Source organism: Humulus lupulus, chromosome 7 (assembly GCF_963169125.1).
Source record: "Humulus lupulus chromosome 7, drHumLupu1.1, whole genome shotgun sequence".
In the NCBI taxonomy this organism is placed as follows: Eukaryota; Viridiplantae; Streptophyta; class Magnoliopsida; order Rosales; family Cannabaceae; genus Humulus; species Humulus lupulus.
In genome coordinates this window covers 134,085,142-134,097,764 of record NC_084799.1, presented here as the reverse complement: position 1 = coordinate 134,097,764, position 12,623 = coordinate 134,085,142, and the positions used below count along the sequence as shown (strand labels likewise).

Below are 12,623 nucleotides of genomic sequence, written 5' to 3'. Positions count from 1 at the left end.
ACTTTCTGTATAGGCATTTATAAATCATCTTTTTGGGTCCAAAGTGTTTCTTTGGATTATATAAGAGTACCCAAAAAGTTTAAGAGCATTTTAGGATGTTTTGAGACAAATTTTGGAGCACCAAGTTAGTGCCATCTGTGAGGCATCACCTCTGGGAGGCGACGCGTCACTTGACTTTGAAAGAGTGGACCAGGTGATGTGTGGCCTAGTACTAGGCAACGTATCGCTTGGTGCCAGGCTGTAATGCCCCAAAACCCCTAATGCGGTTTAATTGTTAGATTAGTAGGCCGAGAGGGCCATAACTGATTTATTATACCATTAAATGATTATGTGCATGTTCATGTGAATTATATTATAATATGATGTTAAACGCATGCATGTGGGTCTACATTTCATGATAGGGGCATTTTGGTAATTTGGCCCATTGAGGGCGTAATTGTATATTTTCATGCATGTTGGTGAATTATTGATGAGGCCACATCATAATGTGGATTTGTTCGAGCCATTCGGCATGAGACGATCATTGAGTGCAAGTTAGCGGTTTGGTCATAACAGGATTAAGTTCGGGGCTCAGGGTGAGTCTCAGGGTAATTTGGTGATTAGAGCATTGGCGGGAATTAAAGGGTAATAGGATATGCTTTATTGGTATTTGAGAATTTTAGAAATAACAGGAATTGGAGGGTGTTAATTATGATTAACGAAATAGGCGGGAAATGACGGTTTTACCCTTGGGAGCCTTTAGAAGACTTTAAATGACCTAGGGGCAAAATAGTCTTTTCACCCCTAAGATATATATTAACCATTCAAGCAGTAGAAACTGAAATAAAAAATAGAGCCTTCTCTTTCCTTCTCACGACTGCCATCCTCCTCCTTCCTCCTTTGGAATTTTTGAACCCTATTTGAAGAACCAAGCTAGGAAATCAAGGTTTGAAGCTTAGAACCTTAGTTCATCTATTGAAAAGGACTCAATTCAAGCTTGAGGTAAGAATTCAGCCATGAAACTTTTATTATACTTTGTTTTTCTAATAGTTTTCAGTTGAGGAATTTGAAGTGATTAGTTGTGAATTCATGGAAGTTTTTGAGAAAGTTTTCTTGGGTTTTGATGAGATTTTGGTATGGATGAAGTTTTGGGGTTGAATGGTATGTTTGGATGATGTTTCAGATTGGTTTGGAAACATGGTTTTCAGGGGAAGTCGCAGGGGAGAAAACTAGAAAAATCTGGTTTGTAGGTGGGGCCCCAGCGCTAGGCAGCGCAGAGAGTGGGACTCTCTCTGACTTGGGGCAGCGCCCCAACGCTACCTAGCAGTGCCCAAGTGCTAGGTCTGTCTCAGAGAGGCCTATTTTTACGGCTCGGGATGACTTTGGGGGCTCGGGGTATGGTTTCACTACCTCGTTTGGGTGGATTGGGAGTCCCAAGAGCACGAGATTGATCCTGGGAGCGAGGTTTTAGATTGTGAACCTTTTATTGATTTACTTTATTGATGGATTCCAATTGGTTATGACTAGGAGACCGCTAAGGAACTAAAAGACAGACCGTTCTCAAGGGTCGTTCTTTTACTAATTTTCTCTCGAACCAGAGGTAAGAAAATCGCACCCCATATGTGACACACATGGTTATTCATGAGGCATGTTGAATGTTTAAATGTGGACATTGATTGCATATCAAATTCTTAGCAAATCTTGCTTACTTGTGAATGACACAGACTTATTAGTAAGAATCGACAATGGTGTCAGCACTGACTGTGAAGTTGTGACTTACTAGTCAAGTTCGACAGTAGTACTGAGCATTGGTCGTGTGTTATTGACCTATGAGTCAGGGGCGACATAAGCATCATGAACGCAGAGCCAAAAAGATTAGATCCAATCGACATCAGCATTGAATGACTCATCATGAGCATTAATGCCGGACCAACCCAAAGTTCGATGTAAAACTAAAAGCGCTTGTCTAGCTCCATGACTAGTCACTCAGAGCTAGGGCCAGAAGGCCCAGGTGACTGCATCGTCACATGTCTAAGGGTACGGAGCCCACACTAGTGACTCCATGGTCACTCATTTTGTTTACATTAGTGACTCGCTCATCAGTCACTCATCTGGTATAAGCCAGTGACTCGATCACTCATTTGTGAAGGGTATGGAATCCCACATTAGTGACTTACACATCTGTCACTCATCTGTTTAGGGCTATAAGTCCTAGATGATTATCATGATCATCATTTGACGTTATATACATACAGTAATGAGTTTTCTTGTTGGGCTTTGGCTCATCGGTGCTATGTGGTGCAGGTAAAGGGAAAGGAAAACTCACCCAGCCTTGAGTGGAGAGCTTAGGTGGTGATGTGTACATATGCGACTGCTTGGCCACCACGACCAAGGAGTTTCTTAGAGGAACTAGGGGTTAACCCTATTTTTGCCGCTTAGGTCGGCGGGTTGTAACTTTTGTATTGTAATGACCATTTTGGATTGTAAATAACCTGTAAACATTTTTATGGGCCCATGTACAGTTTTATATTTTAAATAAAATATATCATTTCCTTTTTGATTGGTTTTTCACCTTAACCTATTAATAACACCTATATGCACGTTTATAACCAAAGAACTCGATTAGCGAGTTAAGCACAGTTCAAATTTCACAGTAACGGTCTTGGAGTAACGAGGGCGTAACAACTTGGTATCAGAGCGTGCCAAGGTTTAGGGTTCCTTGAGACTGGCTAGGCATGTACACTCACCACTGAAGACAAGCTCGGCTCATGGTTTGGTAACTATTTATGTAGTTATATATTTAACTATTTAAATAAAGTATAAATGCTTTACCTGTTTACATTAGATACCTTGATAAGGATGTGCCTTGAATACTGCATCATCAGCAAGAACATGCTTATTAGTACTGATATTGCTAGAACATGCTTATTAGTATTGTTCATTGTGAATTATTATTTGATACATGTTAAATGCTAAATGCTGTGATCATGTATCCATCTATATATTTGTATAATTATGGAATATGATAATTATATGCTTGTTCTTGGACTGTGAGGAGGCAAGAGGTTTAGTTATCACTGCCTAACTGGCCGTATTGACTTTTGAAGCAAGGTTTAAGTTGATAAGAATGATTCCAAGACAAACATATTCATTAGCTGGCCAAGGTGATCAAGGCCAGAATAACAATTAGGGTCAAGAGAATGACCAAAATCAGATTGCATAGTCAACTCCTGAGAACTGGCAACAATTGTTTAATGATCTGAATGCCACAGTATTGAGGCAGGGAGAAGAACTCCGCCTTCTGAGACAACAGCAGGTTCCTGTAGCAGCCAGTGTACCTGAGGCACCCCCTGTATCGGTGCCAGCAGTTGAGCAGCTGCCCAGAGGTTGGAAATAAATGGGAGCCTCTTTATGAAAGGTTCAGGAAGCAACAACCTCCAATTTTTGAAGGTAGTGCAGATCCTGCTAAAGCTGAGTAGTGGATGAGCATGATTACCACCATCCTTGACTTTATGAGGGTGACTAGTAATGAAAGGGTGGCCTGTGCCACGTATATGTTTTGGGAGGATGCCCGAGTTTGGTGGGAAGTTATATCCCAGACTAGAAACATCAATGCCCTGAGTTGGGAGGAGTTTCAGACTCTGTTCAATGAGAAGTACTACAATGATGCCATCAGGGCGGCAAAATCTGAAGAGTTCATCAGATTACTTCAGGGGAGTTTATCGGTGACTGAGTATGCCCTGAAGTTTGATCGATTGGCAAAGTTTGCCATGGAGTTGGTGCCCAATGATGGGACTAGAAGGGAGAGGTTTCTCTAGGGGCTACAACCTAGATTAGCTTGGGATGTTCGTATCACCACTGCGACAAGGGTTACTACCTATGCATAGGTGGTAGAGAAGGCACTCACAGTCGAGAGTGTAGAGAACAAGATCTGGCGAGACAATGCAACCAGAAAGGAACTTAGGAGGACAGGTTCTCCATTTGTTGGTTCTCGTAGGGGTGGAGGCCCTAGTGATTAGAAGAGGAAGGTTCCTGATACCTTCCTAGCTCCAGGTCCTGACAGGAGACGTCGTAGTATTTCAATGGGTCGTCAGGGTGGCAGTGAGGCCTGAAAGACTTATCCTGAGTGCCCTAGGTGCAAGAGACATCATTTGGGAGAGTGTAGGGCAAGGGCCTTCTTTTTATGTGCAGCAGTGGGTTATCTCAAGAAAGATTGACCTAAGGCAAGAAAGGAAGAACCCAGACTCGGCCCCAGCTCGAGTGTTCGCATTGACACAAGCAGAAGCTGAGGCTTTACCCTTAGTAGTTACAGGTCAGCTTCTTAGTGCTGGAACCCCTTATAATGCTTTGATTGATTCTGGTGCTACACATTCTTTTGTTGCTAGTCGAATTATTGATAGACTGTGTCGACCATGTGATTTTTATGCTGTGGGGTTTGGAACCATGTTACCCACTAGGGAGTTGGTAGTATCCAGAAGATGGGTCAGATCTTTTCCAGTGATAGTGGAGGGCAAAGAGTTGTCAGTGGATTTTGATAGAGTTAGTTATGACTGACTTCGACATGATTCTGGGTATGGATTGGTTAGTGAAGTATGGGGCAATCATAGATTGCAGAAGGAAGATGGTCACCTTTGAGCCTGAAGGTGAGGATCCTTTTGTGTTTGTTGGTACTATACATGGACCCCGCATACCTATGATTTTTGTTTTGAGGGCTAGAGATCTATTGCAAGGAGGTTGCATTGGATTCTTAGCCAGTATGGTTGCCACCACCCAGGTCATGCCAGTGAGACCAGATTAGTCTGTGAATTCCAGGATGTATTTCAAGAAGATTTACCAGGGTTTCCACCGCACAGAGAGATTGAGTTTGTGATAATAATGGCACCAGGGACAGAGCCAATGTCTGGAGCACCTTACAGAATAGCCCCAGCTGAGTTGAAAGAATTAAAAGTATAGTTGCAAAAGATGTTAGATTTGGGTTTTATCAGACCTAGTTTCTCACCTTGGGGTGCGCCAGTTCTGTTTCTGAAGAAGAACGATGGTTCTCTGAGAATGTGCATTCATTACAGAGAACTGAATAAGTTAACAATAACAAAAATATCCTCTGCCAAGGATAGATGATCTGTTTGATCAGTTGCAAGGTAAAAAGGTATTCTCAAAGACAGACCTTCGTTCTGGTTATCATCAGTTGATGGTCAAGGAGGGAGACATACCGAAGATTGCTTTTCGCACTAGGTATGGGCATTATGAGTTCTTAGTCATGTCTTTTGGATTGACTAATGCCCCAACTACTTTTATGGATCTAATGAACAGAGTGTTCATGGATTATCTGGACCAGTTTGTGATCGTCTTCATCGATGGTATCTTGGTTTATTCTTAGTCAAAGTCAGAGCATGAGCAACGTCTAAGGTTGGTTCTACAGTGACTGAGGGAGCACATATTTTTTGCAAGGTTCAAGAAATGTGAGTTCTGGTTATCTCAGGTATCTTTTCTTGGGCACATTATCAGTAAGGAGGGGAATAAAGTAGATCCAGTCAAGATCGAGGCAGTCTGAGATTGGCCAAGGCCAAAGAATGCTTCTGAGGTTAGAAGTTTCCTTGGATTGGAAAATTATTACAGGCATTTTATGGAAGGGTTCTCTAAGATTTCTACTTCATTGATTGAGCTGACACGCAAGAATCAGAAGTTTGTGTGGTCAGACAGGTGTGAGAAAAACTTCCAAGAAATGAAGCAGACGTTGATTACAGCTCCTGTTCTGAGTCTTCCAATGGATCAGGAAAAGTTTGTGATTTACTGCGATGCTTCACATCAGGGTTTGGGTTGTGTTCTGATGCAATCAGGCAAGGTGATAGCTTATGCCTCACGTCAGCTGAAAGAGTATGAACGAAGATATCCTACTCATGATTTAGAGTTGGCGGCTATGGTCTTTTCTTTAAAGGTGTGGAGGCATTACCTTTATGGGGAAAAGTGTGAGATCTACACTGACCACAAGAGCCTGAAATACTTCTTCACACAGAAAGACTTGAACAAGAGACAAAGGCATTGGCTGGAATTAGTAAAAGATTATGACTGTGAGATTTTGTATCATCCAGGAAAGCCCAATGTGGTAGCTAATGCTTTAAGCCGAAAGAGTCCATGGAAGATTTACAGTGCTGATAGCCAGAGAATTAGCAGATGATATGACCAGAGCTGGTATAGAGTTTCTGGTGGGCCAGTTGGCCAATATTACACTACAGTCTACACTATTGGAGAAGATCAAGGAGAGTAAGTTGGGTGATCCACAACTGATCAAAATTAGAGAAGATGTTTTGGCTGGAGTATCCAGAGATTATACAGTGTCTGATTTAGGCTTGTTGAGATACAAGGGTCGAATATGTGTTCCATTAGACACTTATATGAGGCGAGAGATTCTGGATGAATCTCATACTACACCTTACTCTTTGCATCCAGGCACCACGAAGATGTACCAGGATGTAAGATCATTGTATTGGTGGCTTGGGATGAAGAGGGATGTAGTGGAGTATGTAGCTAAGTGCTTGACATGTCAACAGGTCAAGGCTATGCATCAGAGGTTGGTAGGGTTATTGTAGCCTCTGGATATCCCATAGTGGAAATGGGAGGACATCACGATGGATTTCGTGGTGGGGTTACCCAGGACTGTTGGTCAACGTGATTCTATTTGGGTTATAGTGGAGCGCTACACTAAGTTAGCTCACTTCTTGCCAGTGAGGACTACATATACAGTTGACCAGTATGCAGATCTCTATGTGAGAGAGATCATGCGCCTCCATGGAGCACCGAGGTCGATCGTGTCAGATCGGGACCCCACATTTACTTCCAAGTTCTGGGGGAGTTTACAGAAGGCCATAGGGACACAGTTGAAGTTCAATATTGCTTATCATCCTCAGACAGATGGACAATCTGAGAGGACGATTCAGATATTAGAAGACATGTTGTGAGCATGTGTGCTGGACTTTGGTGGATCCTGGAGTAAGTATCTATCTTTTTTAGAGTGTTCCTACAACACAAGTTATTAGTCTACCATTGGGGTTGCATCTTATGATATGTTGTATGGTAGGAAATGCAGATCTCCCATTCATTGGGATGAGACAGAGGAAAGGAGATACTTGGGTCCTGAGGCAATTAAGAGGACTAGTGAGGCCATTGAGAAGATTAGAGCTTGGATGCTTGCTTCTCAGAGTAGACATAAAAGTTATGCAGATCCCAAGCGCAGGAACGTGGAGTTCTAAGTGGGAGACTATGTCTTCCTTAGAGTCTCGCCATGGAAAAGGGTGAGAAGATTTGGGAAGAAGCAAGCTGAGCCCTAGATTTGTAAGTCCATTTGAGATCTTGGAGAGGATTGGTCAGGTGGCTTACAAGTTGGCCTTACCACCGGCATTGTCAGCCGTGCATAACGTGTTTCATGTTTCAGCTCTTCGGAGGTATGTATCTGATGTGACTCATGTTTTGAGTTATGAAGATCTGGAGCTTGAGGCAGATCTCTCCTATGAGGAACAGCCAGTCCAGATACTTGACAGAAAGTACAAGGTCCTCAGAAATAAGACGATACCTTTGGTTAAGGTATTGTGGAGGAACAACAAGGTCGAGGAAGCGACCTGGGAGCTGGAGTCAGATATGCAGAGTCAGCATCCCGAGCTGTTCAGGTAAATTTTGAGGAAAAAATTTATGTAAGGAGAGGATAATTGTAATGCCCCAAAATCCCTAATGCGGTTTAATGGTTGGATTAGTAGGCCGGGAGGGCCATAATTGAAATATTATACCATTAAATGATTATGTGCATGTTTATGTGAATTATATTATAATATGATGTTAAACGCATGCATGTGGTCCACATTTCATGATAGGGGCATTTTGGTAATTTGGCCCATTGAGGCGTAATTGTATAATTTCATACATGTTGGTGAATTATTGATGAGGCCACATCATAATGTGGATTAGTTCGATCCATTCAGCATGAGACGATCATTGAGTGAAAGTTAGCGGTTTGGTCATAACGAGATTAAGTTCGGGGCTCGGGGTGAGTCTCAGGGGTAATTTGGTGATTAGAGCGTTGCTGGGAATTAAATGATAACGGGATATGCTTTGTTGATATTTGAGAATTTTGAAAATAACAGGAATTGGAGGGTGTTGATTATGATTAACGAAATAGGCGGGAAATGACGGTTTTACCTTGGGAGCCTTTAGAAGACTTTAAATGACCTAAGGGAAAAATAGTCTTTTCACCCCTAAGATACATATTAACCATTCAAGCTGTAGAAACTGAAACAAAAAACAGAGCCTTCTCTTTCCTTCTCACGACCACCATCCTCCTCCTTCCTCCTTTGGAATTTTTGAACCCTATTTGAAGAACCAAGCTAGGAAATCAAGGTTTGAAACTTAGAACCTTAGTTCATCCATTGAAGAGGACTCAATTCAAGCTTGAGGTAAGAATTCAGCCATGAAACTTTTATTGTACTCTGTTTTTCTAGTAGTTTTCAGTTGAGAAATTTGAAGCGATTAGTTGTGAATTCATGGAAGTTTTTGAGAAAGTATTCTTGGGTTTTGATGAGGTTGTGGTATGGATGAAGTTTTGGGGTTGAATGGTATGTTTGGATGATGTTTGAGATTGGTTTGGAAGCATGGTTTTCAGGGGAAGTTGCAAGGGAGAAGACCAGAAAAATCTGGTCTGTAGGTGGCGCCCCAACGCCACTTCTGGCGTCCCAGCGCTAGGCAGGGCAGAGAGTGGTGATTAGTGGTGAAAAATACACATTTATTGATTTTAATAGTAAAAATAAATTAAGTTTTAATTAATATTCTCATAGAATTAATATGATATATTTTATAAATGCAAATATTTGATTATGATTTAATTTATTGTTATTTTGTAGGAATTAAAGTTGTATTTTGACATTTTAAAATGAAGATAAAAGAAAACAATTAAATCTGGAAAAGAGAAGAGAAAAATGACATTTTTCTTGAGACAAAGCCAGCCCAATCCGCAGGCCCAAGCCCAGCAACATCTGCCACGCATCGCCTAGATGCCCAGCTGCTGCCTCCAGCGTGCGCCACGTGTCTAGACTTCAGCCAGCCCTTCACACCAATCAGCTCCCTTCAGCACTTCCAGCAGCTTCACGCCCATGCAGCCCCTCTCCTCCTTTCAGCAAGCCCAGGCCCAACGTAACCCTTCACAGCAGCAAGCCGCCTCTTCCAGCAGCACCTCATCAGCATCCCTTCAGCCCAAAGAGCCCAGCTGCCCAACAGCTCAGCAGCCTGCCTACGTGTCACGTTTTTATTGGCTGGGAATGGGTCAAAACCCACATCTGCCACCAGCCACTTTCAACCAATATTTTGTAGGTATTGGGCCTTGTAAAATTGTCATTTTGAGCTTTAAAGCTCATCTTTTTTGGTGCTTTAGAAAAAGGGCATATTGACCATACACCAAAATAACTAGGTTAATATTTATAATAAGATTTGATTTTTCAAAATCATATTTTATTATTAATATTTCAGATTTATTTTGTAAACCTCAAATTGTTGTTTAATTTATTTTTAGCCATTTTCTCCCTCTATAAATAGTGACTCTTCATTCACATTTTCGAGGTAATTTATAGAGTAAAGAAACTATAGCAAAATTTCTACTCACTTTCTTCTGAGATTTTCTTCTTAGAATTTTGTGAGAATCATGAGCATAATGGCTTAATCTTCCTAGGAAGGTTAGAGATGATTCCATATGCTATTGATGTTATTTTGCTACTTTGATTTACTATGTTCTTAATGTAAAATATTTCAGTTATTTATGTTCTTTCATCTCCATCTTTATTTTGTTATCTTTATTTACTTATGCTAATAGTATATATGATTAGTCATGTTCTTTCTATGTGCTTCTAATTAGTAAAACTAATATTGATACATAATTTTATGTCTAATCTTCTATTGCATTATTGCCCTTGGGTATTTTTTCATTTTTAGATTTTTCATAAGATTAACATTGTGCTTTTAAAGTAAAGAACTTTATAACTCAAATGGACTTTTGTTAGAAAAGAATATGGACTTTAATGTTAGATTTTCCAAGTAAATATTTGGATGTGAACTATTTACTTGTGTATTTTTGTAAATCAAGTAACCAAGTAACTAAGCAAGCATATGGATGATTCTTGAAACCTTTCCATTTCTCAAACTCTTGATTACATCTTACCTTTATTTCACCTATCTCATTTTATCATTTCATCAAAAAGACAACATCAAAATCTCAATTCTCTTTTCTTTTCCATATTTTTATTTATTTATTGTTACTAATTTTTGTGTTATTTTCTACTAATCTTTTGAGTTTAGGTTACCTCCTTGTGGATCGACTGCCCGATTATACTACAACCACAACTTAGTGGTTGGTCACGATTTGGGCGTTAAACAAATTTTGGTGCCGTTGCTGAGGAGGTAGTTTTCAAAGGTTTAGTGAAATTTTTACAAAAATGTTAGTAACTTTTTTTTGATGTTTTTGTTGGAATAAATATTGTGTTAGTATAGTTTTTTTTTATTTACTAATTTTTAGTTAATTAGATTATTATTATAAAAAAAAAAAAAAATCATAAACAAAACAAAAAAATTTCTTTTTTATATATATATATTTTCTTTCTTTTTTTTTTTCTTTTTTCGGTAAAACAAAAAACATATATGTATACATATCTATAAAAAAAAATCTCAAAAAATATATATAAATATTTATTCTTACTTTTATTTATTTTTTCCCATTTTTCTTTCTTTTGGCTAAAAAAAAGAACCATATATATATTTATATAATTATCTATTTTTTTCTTTTAAGCTAATTCATACTCCATTTTTCTTTCTTAATTTCTATTCTATTTTTTTTTAGTTTAGTACATATTTGAAAAAAAAAAGATTAAGCTTGTTATTTTATCTTCACTTTAATTTTCTTTATTTTATTTTTGTGTTGTTTATTCTGTTGCTTAGTTTAGGATTTTCCTTTTTCTTCGTCTTAGTTTTCCTTAGAATTGAGGTTTCCCAAAATTTTTTTTTCCATAAAATTGTTCATAAAATTTCAATCATAAAACACTTAGTATTGGGAACAATTGTGTAATATTACAAATGGTAAAAACCGATATTGTTCTGTCTAGAAAGATTGGTGGTTAAATAAGGTTTGTGATAGCATTACCCTCCACACTTACCTGGGAACCTCGGGAAGTTCTGTCTAGGCAAGTGTGAGTCTAAAGCGATACCTTGGAAACCTTCCCAATCGGCTTGGGAACATTTCGAGCATCTACCTTTGCACTATTACATTGTTGAACTTATTACTATAAGAAAACCAAGCTTGTTCTGTCAAAATAAGCAATTTCACTCTGCTTAAATGTTGTTTGGTCGAAAAGGTTGACTTGTAATCCACCATACTTATTCAGTAACCTCGGGAAGTTCTAGTAAGGCGTTGGAGATCACTCAAAAACCTCCAAATCTACCTGGGAAGAAGTTTAACATGAAAATTAAAAAAAAAAAAATCAATCAAAGAAAACACCAAAAAAAAAAAAAAAATTTTGAATTCCGAGAGTGGATGAATCATCATGAAACTTCTAGTGACACTTCTTCCAATTCATCCACCACTCCTTCCGGAACTCCTTCCACCATTCCTGCTTCTCCTCAAACTCTAGCTGATAATAATCCATTCGCAATGGCTCGCAATGATGAAATCCAACCAAGAACTCTCAATGACTACCTCCATTCTACTCGCACTTCCACGCCTTCATGCATTATCTTCCATCTTAATATGCCTGCATTAGACTTTAAACCTGGCATGATTAAACTCTTGCACACATTTCATGGAATGGAAAACAAAAGCCCATACGTGAATATCAGAGAATTCGATGAAGTAGTAGCAACGTTCTATAACCTAGCCAAAAATGTCGATTCTGTGCGACTGAAGTTCTTCCCTTTTCTCCTTGAAGGACAAAGCCAAAAGCTGGTTATACTCTTTGAGACCTAGGTCTATTGGAACATGGGAGGAGATAACCAAATCTTTCTTTTTGAAATACTTCCCCAGCCATAAGACTAACAGTCTAAAATGACAGATTTCAACATTTTCCCAAAAAGGAAATGAAACGTTCTATCAAGTCTGGGAAAGATTCAAAGATCTGTTGAATCAGTGCCCGCACCATGGCTATGAGAATTGGCGTTTGGTCAGCTACTTCTATGAAGGCCTCACGAATCGTGAGTGCTAGTTTGTAGAAATTCTATGCAGTGGTGAATTCCTCGAAAAGAGCCAGACGATGCTCTTGAATATCTTGAAGAAACCGCGAAAAAGTCTCATACCTGGACTAGTCCAAGTGCTACTAATAGCACCAACCGACACAAACCATATGGGATCTATCAACTTCTAAAAGTGGATAGTGTTCAGGCCCAAATCGAAGCTTTGAAAAAGCAGTTTGAGGTCTTAATGGCGAAAAATGGCCAAAAACCGTACATGATCGCTCAGACGGAACCGCAAGAACCTTGCTTTGTTTGTAGAGGAACGAAGCACTTAGCTAAGGACTGCTTAGGTTTGAATGAAACGAGGGGGGTTTATGAGAAGCAATGCAATGCCTTAGGGGCATATAACAAGTCATTCTCCCATACGTACAACCCTGGTTGGAGAAACCACCCAA

The 12,623-nt window shown here is 39.5% G+C and overlaps 1 non-coding gene across 1 annotated transcript; it reads right to left on the bottom strand.

Annotated features, from left to right (window-relative positions):
• Positions 1-12,035: 12,035 nt before the first annotated feature.
• Positions 12,036-12,142, bottom strand: LOC133793196 (small nucleolar RNA R71). The gene has a single exon (XR_009874652.1). It is a non-coding gene; the product is annotated as a small nucleolar RNA R71 (small nucleolar RNA).
• Between the last annotated feature and the right edge of the window lie 481 nt (positions 12,143-12,623).